The 16,046-nt window shown below is 56.2% G+C and overlaps 1 protein-coding gene across 2 annotated transcripts in view; it reads right to left on the reverse strand.

Moving 5' to 3' along the window:
- MEF2D (myocyte enhancer factor 2D) overlaps positions 1-16,046 on the reverse strand; it is a 101,190-nt gene that overhangs the window by 84,494 nt on the left and 650 nt on the right. The gene's annotated exons all lie outside the window — the stretch shown is intronic.

Raw genomic sequence — 16,046 nt, forward strand, 5'->3', positions numbered from 1 at the left:
TTCCCTCCCCAAAGGCCTGGGGTGACACAGGATGGGGCTGGGGTGTACTCCCATAGGGACTCTTCGTCATGGCTGGCTCTGCCCTGAGCCCCATCCCAGGCCGGGAGGGCAGGAAGAGGTTCCCCGATGCCAGTGACTCAGCTGAGGGGGTTGTTTTGCAACACACTGGGTGTGGGAGGCTCCTGGTGCGTGGAAAGTAGGCGGAAAATTATCCGACTTATTCAAGGTGTGTGGTGAGCACAGGGCCAGGGAGGCTGGTGGGCAGGGAGCAGGCTGGGGGGTGATGGACCTGCAGCCCGAAGCTGGGGCAGGGGGTCCCGCTCGAGGGCTCTCAGCGGGACAGCAGGTGCTGAGGGCCAGGATGGTGACTCTGGGCTGAGCTTCCTCACGATCTGGTGCCTCTGCACCTTCCCCACATTGATCTGGAGCAAACAAAACAAAGGCACAAATATCTCCATTAGGGCGAGAGGTAAAGATGGTCCTGACAGAGAGGCTGGATCCGACCAAGCATCACCGGTGGCACGGGCACCTCAGCCTCCACCACCCCTCTGACTCACTGACACAGTTTTCTGCTGGCTCCTTCCCCCATCCTGATACATATTTCTAGTGGACTTTTCAGTGTGTTTGGCTTTTTGGGGCTGTTTGTTGTCAGTTAGTTATTTTATTATATTTATTGTTAGAAATAGGGTTATTTTTAGCACGCTGTTGGTTTAGATAGAGATGGGATTAGTCATCTCACCAAGAGCTGTTTGCAGTCTCTCCTCAAGGATTCTCTGGGGTTTGTTTTCCAATCAACTGAGATCATGTATCCAAAGAAATAAAAAATAAAAATAGTCAGAATAACGCGCAGCAGCCACACTCTGGTGCCTCTCCATGAGTTACGGGATGGAAATGAGGGAAGGATCCAACCCAGGATATTTATGAGACAAAGACAAGAACATTACTATGAACCTCAAAGTATTTTGGAAAGTCAGTTTGAGCTGGGTTTTTTTTTTTTGGTCTCTTGGGAACCAAATGCTGAGTAACTCCCTTCCCACACCAGGCTGCTGCTCCGTACAGCTGGTACGCAGCCTCTTGACAGTGGAAACTGCTTTCCCTTGCCCTATGCCAGCGTGAAGAAGGCAGGACTCCTGGGTCTTCTGAGATATGCAGCCACCTACACGCTCAGGCTATTAAAATAAAACCATAAAAGACACCCAAAAACCTAAAGTGGGAAAAACATTTGTTCCTCTCCCACACCGAGCGCAGGGACAGGAGCAGCGTGCGGGCTGGGGGCAAAGCCAGGAGGCCGAGAGCAGCGTCCTGTGCGTGGAGCAGCATCTCCACCCTCCTTGCCGCGACTTTCTGTCTCTCCCTGCCGCCATTCCTCCTTCTGAGCCAAGCAGGAGCAGACTCCCATGCCAGTTTTGGGGAGACCAGTTTGGCTCTTAAAGATCGGAGTTGGATGCAGGGAGGAAACAAAGTTCGTGGCTCATCTCATCACTTGCTGGCGTAGAAGTGCCACTGCCAGCTCGTCCCTGTCAATGCTGATGCCCTTGGGATGCAGAGTTGAAAGTGAGAGAGGGGATGGGGGTCCTGTCAGCCCCACATGAGCTGGACCCTGGCCTGGGGTAGGGGGGGTGATACCCTTGGTGGTCACACAGCCTGTCTTTGGGGGCGGGGAGAGGAGCAGAGCTGTGCAGAAAGATACACTCACAGGATCAATCCCAACTCTCCAGCCCCGAGCCGAGGGACAGCCCCGATGACCCTCAGGGTCCCTGCCAGCCCTGTCGCTGCGGCTCCCGTGACCCCCGTGCCCGTGCCGGGCTGACTTGCCCAGGGCACAGCGCAGCACACCAGCTGCATGCCCGACCCGCAGGAGGACAAGGGTGGCACACGTGTGGCGATGAGACGGGGGGGCCGTGCGAGCGGGGAGGAAGCATCGCCTTCACGTGGCCCCCCCAGCACCCCCGCCCCGCCGCCCACCCCGGCTCGGGCGCGGGAGGAGGATTATTTGCCCTCGCAGCTGGCGGAGGCCCCAGCATATGCCCGGGGCGGGGAGGGGGGAATACTGCACGGAGCAAAGCCGCCGGCGCTGTTCCCGGGTGACCCTGCAAGGCTGGCTGTGGGGTCCCTCCTTGCCCCGGCCGTGCACCCCCGCCGGCCCCCCGCTCCTGCAAACGCTCCCTTTCCTCCCTGTCCCCCCCTTCCTCTCCAAGTCTAAATTCTCCCACAGCGTCCATTGACGTCCTGCCTGCGTCACCGTCTCCAGCACAACCAGACAGCACGTGGGAGAGGCAGGTTAAAGCGGCAGGGCCCTGGGAGGGCTCCAGCTGCGCACCCCACCAAGCGGGGCCGCGTGGGGAGGGGGCGCGGGAGCCCAGCGGGGGGGGGGGGGGGGGGGGGGGCTGCCCCGGTGAACCCCCCCACCCAAACGGCACCGGGGTGCTGGTGCTGTCGGGAGGTGTTTCCCACCTCACTCTGGGAGGAAGCAGTGCAGGCTGGGGGGAGATGAGGGGGTTTTTTCCTCTCCTGTCGCAAGGTTTGCACAGGAGCATGAACACATTTTGCTTCCAGGTCCGTGCCCTCATCCTCCTTCCCTCCCTGGCGCGCTCCAAACCCACCCCAAATGGGGATCAGCAGCTCTGGCGGCCAGGGAAGACAGCTTGCTTCAGATGTGTGAGCTCCCTGACCCTGCTCCCAAAGCCAGAGCCAGACTCCTGGTTTTTTTTCCCGGCTGCCGGGCCCCCAGCCAGTCCTTGTGCCTTTACATCTGGGCTTTGCCTCTGCCCGAATTACGGTGCAGCTTGGCTGGGTCCTGGGGCTGGGAACGGGGTTTGCACGCAGGGGGAAGTGCCAGAGCTCTGCCAGGGCGTGGGATGCAGCAAGTTTTCCAAGGGCTCAGATGTGGGGTGCAGTGAGTTTTGCAAGGGCTCAGGTACCTTCCCTGAAGCCCACTCATCATTTCTGCTCTGGGACATTGTCTGACAGCCCCAGCTCTGCAGGACATCCCCTTCCCCGTGACTCAGGGTGTCAGGGTGGGCAGGAGAGCACCCCCTGCCCCAAAGCACAGCCCTGCCTCCCCTCTGTGACCACGCTGCAAACCGGGGGGCTATTTTTGTCCCTTCCCTTCTATTTATTGTGCCAGAGCCATGTGCGGCTGGAGAAGGCTGTGGTGTTTGCTTTGTGATTACTTCCTTCCCGCCCATAACCTTTTGCCTTAAAACGGGATTCGCCCTGATCCTGGACCCAAGGCCGGGAAGCCTGGGCAGCGTGCCATGAGCGCTGGCACCACAAGGCTCTTGGGGGGCAGAGATTCCTGGCTCTGACCCTGATTCTGATGCAAATCTGAGTACAAACATGATGCCCTTCAGCTCCTCAAGGCACAAAATGCAGCCCTGAACCTCCTCCCCTGGAGCATCCCCAGCCTCTGCCCCGTGCCACTGGCACTGCTCCATTTGCACCCAGCCTGTGGAATGCTCAGCTTCCAAAGGCAGACAGATGGGCGAGTGGGAACCATCATGGTAAGCCCTCAAACAGGAGCCACCATGAGAGAGGGGAAAAAAATTTAAAAACTCAAGTTGCAGAAGGCAGCCACCTTCAGTGGGGACCACTCCTCGCATGGGCTACCAGGGCTGCCGAGCTTGGACCAACCTGGAGATCAGCTGATAAATTGTGGGGGGTGGGGGAGGACCCCACTGCTGTTGCAAAGCATCAGTGTAGCCTTGACCTGGCCACTGGTCTAGGACTGTTTGCCATCACTCCCAGCAAGCTGCTGCCTCCACCCCTCTGTGGCACAGACTGTGTGGGGTCTGCTCACCATGCTTTATGCTCCATGGGGTAACCACTGTGGCCAAGCCTTGGTTGGGAAATGTCCAAAAGAGAAGGACTTGGAGCTGTTGGGGGATGAGAAGCTCTATGTGACCTGGCAACACAAGCTGGCAGCCCAGAAAACCAACACTCTCCTGTGCTCATCCCCACAGTATGGGCAGCAGATGAGGGGGGAATTCTGCCCCTCTGCTTGGCTCTGGTGAGACCCCACCTGCAGTGCTGACTCCAGCTTTGGGGTCCCCCACATAGGAAGGATGTGGAGCTGCTGGAGCAAGTCCAGAGGATGAGATATTGGGAAGAAATTCTTGCCTGTAAGGGAGGTGAGGCCCTGGCACAGATTACCCAGAGAAGCTGTGGCTGCCCCATCCCTGGAAGTGTTCAAGGCCGGGTTGAACAAGGCTTGGAGCAACCTGGTCTAGTGGAAGGGGGGCAGGGGGTGGAACGAGATGAGCTTTAAGGTCTCTTCCAACCCAAATGAGCCTGTAATTCTGTGATTCTGCAGGCAGCAAACCCAGCTGAGGTTTAGCTCAGCCCAAGCTGGTGGCAGCTTTGCTGGTCTGTGTTGGAGGTTTCCAGCTGGGACAGCAGCAGTGCCTGGGGCAGATCAGGCACAGCAGACCCCCCCCCCATCTCCTTCTGCTGGGGGTTTATCAGCCAGGGAGGCGTCTTTTAGCACCTCAGAGGGTTAAGCCCAGCATGAAGCTTATCAACTAATGGAGACTGGGAACACTTCGGAGCACCTTGCAATTTCAAATTAACCTGATCTCTCCTTTTTCTTCCCAAGCAGAGAACTGCAGCTCCACTCTCCCCGTTCTGGTGCAGGCGGTGGCTGCCGCAGCCGGCGGGTAGAGCTTCAGCAGCTCCCCAAGGAAGTGCATCTCCTCCATGTGTAGGAGGAACTGCTGACTGGGAGCAGCCCAATTTCCAGGAACTCCCAAAAGTTACAAGCCTTCACGTCTTGCTGAATCAGTGCGAGATCCAGAGCAGCTCCACGCTCTGCAGCCTGGAGAAAGCAAAGACCTGGGTTTCTGCAGCCAGAACTTCAGTGCTGAGCATGAGCATCTTCATCCCCTCATCCTCGAGACACTGTCTATGATTCCTGCATGCACACCTGGCCCTGATGAAAGGGCCCAGCGCCTCCCCATTGCTCAGCCAGTTAAACCTGCACGAACTGAGCCCAGTGCACACAAAAAGCCTCTCCTGGGTGAGGTCCTTATCACCCGTGAGTCAAGGCAGCCTTGCTGCCGTGGGCCCGACCCAACCTTGGCTGGGATGGGAGGTGCCCGGGGCTCTGCACCGCAGATCCGGCTGTGTGCCACCCTGCTCTGCCCGCAGAGGGAGGCTGGAGCCCTCCTGGCCACGGCCCTGGGGAGCGTGACCCTCCGTGAGGCTGCGGCCAGGCTGCCCTCGCTGCTCACTTGATCCCGTCTCCTCCCCGCTTAATCCGCGCTCCCCTCCCGGTATCCTCTGCTCCACTTTAATGCCAAACGTTGGCCGGCAGCCACTCATCTCCGAGGACGCCTTTTTTCCTGGTTATGCAACGCACGGCTGAGCTGTTTGCCTTTCGCTGTGAGGAGTTTGGGGAGGCTGGGTTGGGTACCCTCTTCTGGGGAGTGGGCAGGTCCTGGGGTGCCCCAAAAGGGGACTGAGAGGCAGCACAGTGGTTCCCCTCCCTGCTCTGTCCCTGAGGCTTCCATTCGTTCCTAATCCATTCCCCTTCTCCTCTTTCCAGGTGTCCCCCAGGGTTCAGCCCTGCTCCCTTTCCATGTGGACTCTATGCTGCAAGAAGAGCTTTCTGCAAGCTCACAGCATGCCTGGTGCAGCATCCCAGAGAACCCTGCCACAGCATTCTGGCTAACCCTACCATGGCATCCCAAATAACCATGCCATGGCATCCCAGCTAACCCTAAAACAGCATCCCAAGAAACCCTGCCATGGCATCACAACTAACCCTGGTGCAGCATCCTGGCTAACCCTGCCCTGTCATCAGAACTAACCTTGCCACAACGTCCCAACTAACCCTGGTGCAGCAACCTGGCTGACCCTGGCACAGTATCTCAGCTAACCCTGCTATGGCATCCCAACTAATCCTGCCATGGTATCCTGGCTAACCCTGGCACAACATCCCAGAAAATCCTGCTGTAACATCCTGGCTACCTCTGCCAGCTCCCAGTCGGGATCCTCACTGACTCTCAGTGTGGTGGTGGCAGCCCTGTTTCACACACCATGGTGCCCTGGCACTGCTGACACCGAGTCCTGTTTTGCTTTGCACACAGGTCAGAGCAGCACAAGCACTGTCCAAGGACCGGGGGGCACAGCCCCAAATCTCAGCCAGGCCCCCAGGGCCAAGCCTCCCCAACCCAAGGCCTCTCCTCTCCTACGAGCAGAGGCTCCAATATCCCCTTCCAGACCATGGGTTTATCTACTCCACCGCAGCCTTGCTTCCATGCTGGGAGCTTTGGAGATAGGCGAGAACTCGGGAGAGCAGGGATTTAAGGCTCCAGCTGCCGTGCCTGGGAATGCTGTTCCTGGGCTGACGTATGTGGCAGCTTCTGCACTGTGGGCTGGGAGTCAACTGTGCCACCAGCTTATTTTGGGGTAGATCTGGGGTGCCCACTGTCCAGAATGGAGGAGATGCCTCCAACTCAAAGTTTGGGGTGCCCAAACATGTGCCTTCTTCGCTGCAGCCTGGGACCCCCAGCTGAGGCTGCCATGCCCTTCCAAAACCCACCGTAGCATAAGAAGCTGCCAAAGAGCCTCTTCCAGGGAATGAAACATCCCCAAACCAGGCAGCTTTGAAAGGCATCCCAGCCACCTGCCACCAGACCCTTGCTCCTGACACCCAGCAGCCTCCCTGTGCCCAGCTGGAGCCCACCAAGGCATCAGGGGGAAGGTTGGGGCACTGAGGACATTTTGTTCCCTGCTCTCCCCTTAAATTATCCTGCCACATATAGTAGATCTTGGTGCTATTTTTAGGCCTTGCTTGTTTAATTATTGAGAAAGATTTTGAAGGATCTTTTGAAGGCAAGGAGATGAGCACCCAGGGTCCTCACTAGATTTCCCTTCCCAGAGCACAGGGCAGAGAGCAGGGCCATGACAGCTGCCATCTCCCCGTCGCCACACGAATCCTCCAACATCAGCTCCAGCCTGCATTGCATTGCCTGCAGGGATGGCCACAGGGACGGAGGGAGCGGGGCTGGGCTTTGGAGCTGGCGGATGAGCTGTAACCACCTCTTGCACACGGGGTGAGCGGCTCAGGGGCCAAAATGAGGGACAAACCCCATCCCCAGAACAACACTAGGCTGGCAAAAGGGACCGTGTTGGAGCTGGGGAATGCTGGGTCCCAGCCAGCAAAAAACAGTGCAATCCAAGTGCTGGCTTCCACCAGGAATGGATGTGGCCCAGAATTCACTAGTTTTAGTTTTAGCTAAAACAGCCACTTTTCTTGCTGAAAAGTGACCTTATTCTCATCTCACCAAGCAGAATCGCAATGGCAGATTCTTTTTTTTAAACGGTTCCTTTCATGTTTCCACTTACAAAAAGGCAGAGAATGGCCTTTATTTGAGATTAAAGGGGTTTGGTCAACTTGAAGTCCACTGAGATTTCAGCAAAATGGTACATAATAAAGTACAAGCCAAATCCTCAACTGGCATCCACTGCCCAGGCTTCAGCACCTTCATCTTTCCAACACCTTTTTGTACCTGTCAGCAACCTGGCCCAGGACTTCAAGGGAAACATTGATTTGCCCCAGGTGCTGGGCTCAGCCAGCTAGAATTGACTTCCACCAGATATCCAGGGTATCTGTGATGTGCCCAGGCTTCCTAAGGAATATAGGTGTATAGTTATGTATTTGATCTGTTCATCCTCCTCCTCTCAACCACATTAGGTACAAAGTAAAGATATCAATTTAATGGTGCAGATTCTGAGGTGCTACAGGTTGCATGAAAGTAATTATCCTCTGTGTGAGATCCCATGCTGACCTCAGGGAAGGATGGTGGGATCACCTTGACTCCATCCCAGACATCAGCCACGCTGCAGTTGGAATGCCCCAAGGGAAGCATCTTTGATCTGAATCCCCCACAGCCACCTCTGCATCAGCCCCCCTGCCTGTGTCTGGCCCCATGTCATCCCCGGGGAGGTACCGAGAGATGCCACACTGCCAGGATGCTCCAGGGACTGGCCTGAAGGAGTTGCCACACTCAAGGATGGGATGAAGCCAGGCCTGGGGTGGGGACCTCATGGCAGAGCAGGGCTGCTCCAGCAGCACAGGTGGGGGGGCGAGTTGTCAGCCCCTGCTCCTTAACACCCTGACAAGCTTATAACTATTTCATTTGTTACACTGTGAACCTTTTTAAATTAATGAACATAAGGTTGTCACGGTTGCTGTGGTGACGACACGTTGCTGGGGCAACGGCAGCGATGCAGAACCTGCGGAGTGTAATCAGGGGTCAGGCTGAGCCGGGATGCGCGGGGGCTGCGGGAAGAGGTGGCCAGCCCCAGTGCTCCCACCACCCCACGGCCCCCACGCCACCCCCCGACCCCCAAACCAGCACCAATAGTTGAGAAAACCACCACTGCAGTGCTCCCCTGCCATGGCCACCCTGGCCCAGGGACTGATGCTGCCTCAACACCTCGATGTCTGCACGGCCCAAGGATGCGTGTGCTCCATGCGGGCCTGACCCACTAACGGGGAAGACAGACAACCTACACACCCCATCCCATGGACTTATCACCTCTCCTCTCCAGTCTTCCCATCCCCTCTGGGTCTGTCCAGCTCTCCAGTCCCTCACACCACTGCAGGGTCCATCCAGACCAAGGGTGGCTGAGGCAGAACAGACATGGTGGGGCAAAACCACACCTCTGGGTCATCTCCCAAAGGGACACGAGGATGCTGAGGTGGTTCTCAGGTGGTTTAGGAACAGCTGCCTCATTTTTCCCACCAGGCAGGGGCTGAGGCCAGAGACACTGCCATAGCCCTGCCCTGGGATCTCCCCACCCTGGCAGTTCCAAGCCTGTGTGTAATCCAGAGGTTTTGCAGCCACAAAACTCTTTAAATGTATTTATTTCCCCCACCCCAGCAACAAGTTAGAAAAGGGAGGAAAGGGAGGGGGCAACAGAACAGCTCTGCAGAGAAACTCCCTGAAATTTGAGCAGGAAAACATCTTTGCAAGGTCTCTGGGCACAGGGGCCTCGAGCTCCTCTTCCTAAATCCAAGTAAAAGGCCAGATAGTACAAGGGGGAATGTTTTTAAACTAACAGAGGTTGATTTAGATTTGATAAAAGGAAGAAGTCTTTTACAATGAGGTTGGTGAGGCCCTGGCACAGATGGTCCAGAGAAGCTGTGGCTTCCCCATCCCTGGAAGTGTCCAAGGCCAGGTTGGACAGGTTTTGGAGCAACCTGGTCTAGTGGACGGTGTCCCTGCCCATGGCAGAGGCTTGGAATGAGAAGAGCTTTAAGGGCCTTCCTGCCAGCACCAAACCATTCCATGATTCTATGACCTCCAGCCCCTCTCTCTCCCCAGGAAGCAGGTCAGCAGCCCCAAACACACAGTGCTGCAGAGATGCCACGTGCATGTGGCATCCACATCCAGGGAGCTCATGTAGTGGGGACCCAGTGGGGAGAGTGGTGGGTCAGAGATCAGCCCTGGGAAGGCACAGCCCTGCTAGGTGAGAAAGGAGGCTCTGTACCCCCTTGGAATGAGGCAGAGCGATGGGTGAAGCCTGAGGGGCTGGGATGAAGGGAGTGGGGCACAGGATGGGAACTGTTCCCTCCCCAGTGCAGGGCGCGGTGGCCGCTCTCTGCTCAGGGCTGACACGTCCCCGAGACCAAAACCTGAGGGTGTGAGCAGGAGAAAAAATGGGGTGGGGAAGGCAAGTTTCAGGGCTGGGGATTTCTCTGCCTCCTGGAAAGGGAGGTTTGGGCTCATCCCAGAGCCATCAGCATGGAGGAGGGTTGCTCTGTCCCTCACTGACACTCCCGAGGTCCCTGCAGCATCCTGGGGCTGCAGGTGGGCTTTTCACTGGCCTTTTCAAGGTACATCTGGCCCAGACATCCACTGACAGGAAAATGGGGAGCTGGTATGGACCACAAACACCAAAGCCCTTTCCAGCCTTGACAGATGCACAATATAATGCAAAATATATATATTTTAATACATATACTACTACTTATTCAATACAAAACTCCTACTATAGTGGTTTTTATTATGCTATATAGTATATTTTAATATACTATGAATATTTTTATATACCCAAGATTTTATTTATATATATACATACATACATACACACCCCCCCAAAACATCCCCAAATCCAGCTCAAACCCATTTTCTTTCAAAGGCAACTTGGTGCTGGGCTGCTGGCAGGAGAAATGACCTGTGGGGTGAGCACAGACATTCCACCCTGTGGGGCTTGTGGTGCTGAGGACACTGCATCCCCCAGCCCAACTCTTTGTGCTGAGCTTTCATCAGCACACGTGAACGGTGCTGCACCGCAGCTCCTCCAGCTCTGCCGCCTGTCAGGGAAATGTCTAAATATTTCTATTTTCCCCAAATACATTTTTCATCAGAATTCTAAGGGGGGGAAAAAAATAAAAAACCATGAAAATATTGAAATCCACATTAGGGCTCAAACAAAAGCAGTGTTTAAGCATTAGGAGGAGGACACACCCGTAGGGCCTCAAGGGATGCTCCGCATGCCTCTGGGGCTTTGCTGGGCTGCAGCATCCATAAAGCCCCGTTTCCATCCTGTCAGAGGGAGGTGAACCACATGGAGTCCCAGGGGGACAATTTACTGTGCTATCTCCTGAGGATATCCACATCAGCCAAGGAACAGGGACCGGAGTGGAGCCTGCCTCTGCTTGTGTCCCAGATAACGCTGTCACCCCAGAGAAACCAGGCTTGTCCCAGCAAGCTCAGCAGAGGCCAAGGGGTGAAGGAGATATGTCAGAGCTGCCCTCCCACTGGGAAAAGCAGGACTGTGATGCCCAGGAGGGACGAGTGTCCATGAGACCTTCCCTGGCTGGCCCCAGCACTGCTCTCTGTCACTCGCCAGCAGCCACTGGGAGCTGTGGCCAAATCTCACATGTGCAAACTGGGAGGAAAAAACAGTAAATTAAAAATGAGAAAAGATAATTTTTTTTAAAAAATTAAAATCTAAAAACTTTCCATGACCTGCATAGGTGCTTGGCTTAACTCAGGGTTTGTTTCCCCATTGCCCTTGGTCGCTGCTCACAAGGTCCCTCACTCCCACTCCAGCCGCCCACCACCAACGCTGCTGCCTCTCCCAGCCAAGCTCCTGCCTGAGTTCCTGCCCTGAGCTTGGCAAGACACCACTTCCCTTTCCAAAAGGGTCATTTCCAGAGGCCAAACTATGACCCGGCAGCCAAACCACAGCTTCCCCTTCCCGCAGCACCAGAGTCAGCATCATGTGCCTGGTGATGCTGCTCCCTCCCTCCACTGCCTTTTGTGTGTGCAAGGACTGAAGGAAAGAAAAAGGCAAGGAAGGAAGAAGGAGCCTGACCTCACCGAACCCTGCGACTTCAAGCCAGGGCCAGCCTCAGAGAGGAAAGGACCAGCAAAATCTGCTCCAGCAGCCGTCAAGGCTAATTAAAGAGCAAATGCAGCCGTTCCCAAAGGATTCGGCACTCTCCAGCTGCAGCTGGACCTGCGGCACGACCTTGGGCTGCAGCCAGCAGTTGTCACCTCTCTTATGGTGGCTCAGCACCCCAAAATCCAGGGTAGAGCTCACTGCTGGGGACACCCCAGTTTGCCCCACTGCCTGCCCATTCCCACTGGCTCAGCCAGGGATCGCCGGGTGCCATGAGGCACATCCTGGAGTGCATCCCGGGCTCTGCCATCCCCGTGCTCATCCCCAAACACGCTCCCACCCTGCAGGTTCCTCTGTCCTAAAGTCAAAGGCAGTCGTGCAGAAAGACCCTGACAGCTCTCAACACCACTGGGCACAAGGGACTAATCCCGTTTTACAGATTAAGGAAGCATCCTGCCACGTGATGGGTTGGAAATAGTGCCTGGCTCCCTTCCCCACTCCGACCCACAGCCATCCTGACTGCCAGCACCCCTGTTTTACCGTGTTAGCCCTAATCCCAGGATTTCAGTCCTCCCATTCTCCAGGTGCAGGGCTCAGTTTCTCCTGCCACCTCAGTCCCCACTCCCTCTACCCCAGCACCAGGCACACACTGCACACCCACCTCTGCTCCCTAATCCCTCTAATCCTCATTTCTGCCTCTGCCTCGGAAAGCCCTTATCGAGGTCCCTTGTCTAACTCAGGGGGCAGAGATAACTCGCTATCTCCCACCCCAATCTCTTCCATAGTCTATTTTCTTCCTGCCCAGAGTTGATTTCCCTCACCTAATTGCCCAGAAAGCTTTTTTCCCTTCCTCTAATCAGTCTGGAGCAGACTTTCTCTAGATAATTGTGCCGAGACCTGATCACCCTTTTCATCTCCATCTCTCCAACACTCCCATTTCTTCACTAAACTCATCTGCCGGAACCGCATTCCTTGGTCTAATTATTTCAAGGCTCCATTGAGTTACTTAATTGCTTGTTCGTCTGGCACCCATATCTGGAAGCTCCCAGAGCATCTGGGACGGGGCGCAGGGCTGAGTTATCCTGGTGTAACTGCCTTCCCAGTGGATAAACTTGCTCCAGGTGTGCGACGGTGTGAGCCCAGAGCAAAACCTGCTCGAAAAAAAGAAATTCTCTGCAATTCACTGGCACAGGTTGCCCAGAGAAGCTGTGGCTGCCCCATCCCTGGAAGTGTTCAAGGCCAGGTTGGACAGGTTTTGGAGTAACCTGGTCTAGTGGAAGGTGTCCCTGCTCCATGGCAAAGGGGTTGGAATCTGATGAGCTCTAAGGTCCCTTACAGCCCAAACCATTCCATGAATCCATGACTCTATGAAATACAGAACTTTTTGCTTCTCTTGGTTGGAGGAGCAGCCATCTGGAAATGCTCTGCTGCAGCCCACAATGAGCTGTGTGGGGCTCACACCAGCCACAGCCAACAATAAATGAACCTGTAGGCCAGGTGTAAATTCACCTGTGCCAAGGCCAAATTGAAGTAGCCCACCAATCTCAGCCCAGTGCCCCAGGTGCCCGCAGCCCTTGGAGGCTCCCGCTGGGACCATTTTCCCTCCTTCCATCCCTTCCCTTCTGCTCCACCAGTCCCACGCTTGGAGCTGTAGGGGTTGGTTTGACTGGCCCCTATTCCCATTATCACCCAGCCTCCTCCTCTTTCCCAGGCTAATTGATCCACTGTTTTGTTTTCTTATCAAATTGCTCTCAGCCTCTGATGCTCCTTTAATCAATGCTCGGCCCTATCAGTTCCATGGGCCGCCAGGAGACCTCTGCTTGCAGCCACCACTGTGTCTAATCACTCAGGGACTTTACCTAATTGGTGTAAAACCTGATTTCTTTCTCTAATCGCTCCGAGGCCCTGATTCACTTATCTAATCACTCCAAAGCCCAGGCCTTGCACACCTCTCTCCAGAGCTCTGGCATATCCTTCTCCTCCATAGGTTCCCCCCTCCCCTCCGCAGGTGGCCTGGCTCTCTTGACTCCCTAATCCCTCAGCTGCTTGATCTCTTTAACTAATCCAGCCAAGATTCGGCACCCTGGCTGGCTGCTCCCCTAACCCAGTGCCAGGAGGAGTAACCCCCCCCCCACGGAGCCACTTTCCCCATCTTCCACCCCCCCACCAAAGCGCAGACCTGCCACGGAGGGGCTTTGCCTGCTGCTCCCCTCCGAAGGTCCCTTGGGAAAGGCGATGCATGTCCCCAGCACCTGGTCCCCTTGGGGTGTGGTGGCCGCCCCAGTGACAAAGGCACAGCCCCCCAAGTGTCAACCCCCATCAGAGGAATCTCCCCTCTCTGCCAGGACGGGGTGCACCGGCTCAACCAGTTCCCCCTCTGCTGCACCCACTGGGCTGGGCACGGGGAGGGAACAGCGATGGGACAAGGGGAATGTTAGCCCACAGTCTGGCTCCTCACAACCAGGGGGATGTGGACGCTGCTCCTGTGGTGTCCCGTGCTCCAAAGGGCCCCGGTGCCTTGGATGGAGCAGCTCATCCAAGCCCTTTCTTTCCTCCCAGTGAGTCATGTCCGCTGATTCAAGCAAAAGAAGTTGATGGGGGGAAAACATTCACAAGCACCAGCCTGGAAGGATCCCAAGGCTGAGGACAGGATGGCAGGAGCAGAGGGGAGTTTCATCTGTTTTTCCCTGAAGTTTCACAGGAAAGTGAGTCCTGTCACAGCATGGCTCACAGATGCTGCTCATCAAGTCCCAGAGCACACTGCCAGCAGGACAGGAGTGCCCAAACCCTGCTCCCTGCTCCAGCAGGCCCTGATGTTCTCCCCTCAGAGACAGGGCACACCCCAGACCCTCTCTGACCTCTGCCCTAGTCCCTTCCAGACAGCAATTTCAGCCCCAGAGCTCATTCTTTCCCCTGGAGCATCCATGCTGAGCAAAAGCTTCCCCTTCCGTAGCTGACAGGGCCACGGCCCCCAGCCCACAAGGCTCAGCAGCACAAGGTCACTCCTGCCTCGGCAGCAGCCACACAGGGTGACTCAGGCTGGCTCCAGCTTCTGCTTAGCCCCGCGGGGGGAAGTTTTTGGGGTGGAATGTGCTGCCCTTTCATCCTGGGATGTGGATTCAAGTCCAGCTCCAACCTCTTATTGCTTCCGTTTTCCTTTCCTCCCAAGACCTGGGCTTGGGCTGAAGCTGCACCCAGAGATCCTGTGATGGAAACCATGTGCCAAAGAGGGGATGGAGATACCAGAGCTGTAAGCAAAGAAATGGGAATTGGGTCTCGCCTGGTGGGCACAGCAAGGATGTCACAGAGCTGGGACCTCCTTTTGGAAGAGGGAACAGGGCAGCAAATCTCTGCCCTTTGGGATTTTTCAGACCCTCATCAGAGCAAAGTGGTGTTTCCCCCCACCCCAGACAGCTCCAGGTGTCACCAAAGCCCCCCTTGCTCCAAGGGTGGGAGGAGGCAGTGGGAGGCAGGCGGACACTCAGCCTCTTCCTGGGTCCCTGCCCTCCACAAAGAGCCGGGAGCACGTTCCCAGAACCCAGCAGTGGGAATTTGGTGTGTTTATTTGCAATCCAGCGCTGACCCCAGGACTGGGAGGAGAATGAGTCAGCTTCCAGCTCAGGGCAGGATTCCTCATCAGGCCTCTCCTTTCAGTTAAAAAAGCGCCATTTGGAGATGCGGCAATTAAATAATTTCATTAAATTGGCACTTCTGACCAGCAGCAGGCTGGAACCTTTCCTCGCTGGCACTTCTTGTGCAAAGTGGGACAGGAAGCAGCAGAGCCCCCAAACCACTGGTTTGCAGAAATATCTAAATATCCAAGTCCTGGGATCTGCAGGCTCTGGGTGGATGGTGCCCACAGCCCCGAGGAGCTCAGTTCTCCTGCTGCAGCCCCCAAAGAGTTAACACGCATCTCTGGAGCTGCACAGAATGTTCCTGGTTCCCAGGGGCAAAGCCTTCACCCACCCCCTGACTGCTCTGCCCTGGGGATGCCGCGGGGCACACCGACTCCTGCTCTGACGGATGTCAGCTTGCACAGATCCCGGGGCTGCAGGAGGGAGAGAGTGGCTCTGGGAGCATCCCCATCCTCCCCGAGCTGCTCTTGGCCCCGTCCCCTCCTCGGCCAGGCTCCTCTGCCCTGGTCCCCCTAGTCCCACGCTGCCCCTCAGGATCCTGGCTCCATCCCCCACTGCCACACAGGCAGCAGCCCTCTCTGCCCCACAATGCAGGAGACGGAGCTACAGGAGACAGAAAGCAGCATGACCCTGCCTGTGTTAGGCCACGGTTTGGTGCTCCAGTACCAGAGGAATGGCTCCTTCCTTGGATAGACAGAGATGCCCTCACACTCGGCATTTCCTGATGCCCCTCTGGCAAGCGCTGCATGGCAGCGGCTGCCCCTCCACAACACGGCTGTTTCGCTCCCTTTCCTCTGGACAAGGAGGGAGGGGATGAGCCCAGACACTCCTAGGCTCCTGGGGAACAGTGGGGCTGGCTGCTGTCCCCATGGCAGAGATAACCCATCGGACCCTCCAGTCACTCTTCCTTTGCTCGTCTCTGAGCCAGGTCTCTCTCGGAAGGTCCATGCGGTGCGAAGCAAGTGCCCACCACAGGCTCGCTCAGGAGGGCAGCAGCTGAGCTGGGCACCAACGTGACCCCATCAATCCCCTGCCTGAAGCCCTCCAGCCCCA

The sequence above is a fragment of the Pipra filicauda genome, unplaced genomic scaffold (genome assembly GCF_003945595.2).
Source record: "Pipra filicauda isolate LSUMZ 115617 unplaced genomic scaffold, ASM394559v2 scaffold453_size531900_pilon, whole genome shotgun sequence".
NCBI lineage: Eukaryota > Metazoa > Chordata > Aves > Passeriformes > Pipridae > Pipra > Pipra filicauda.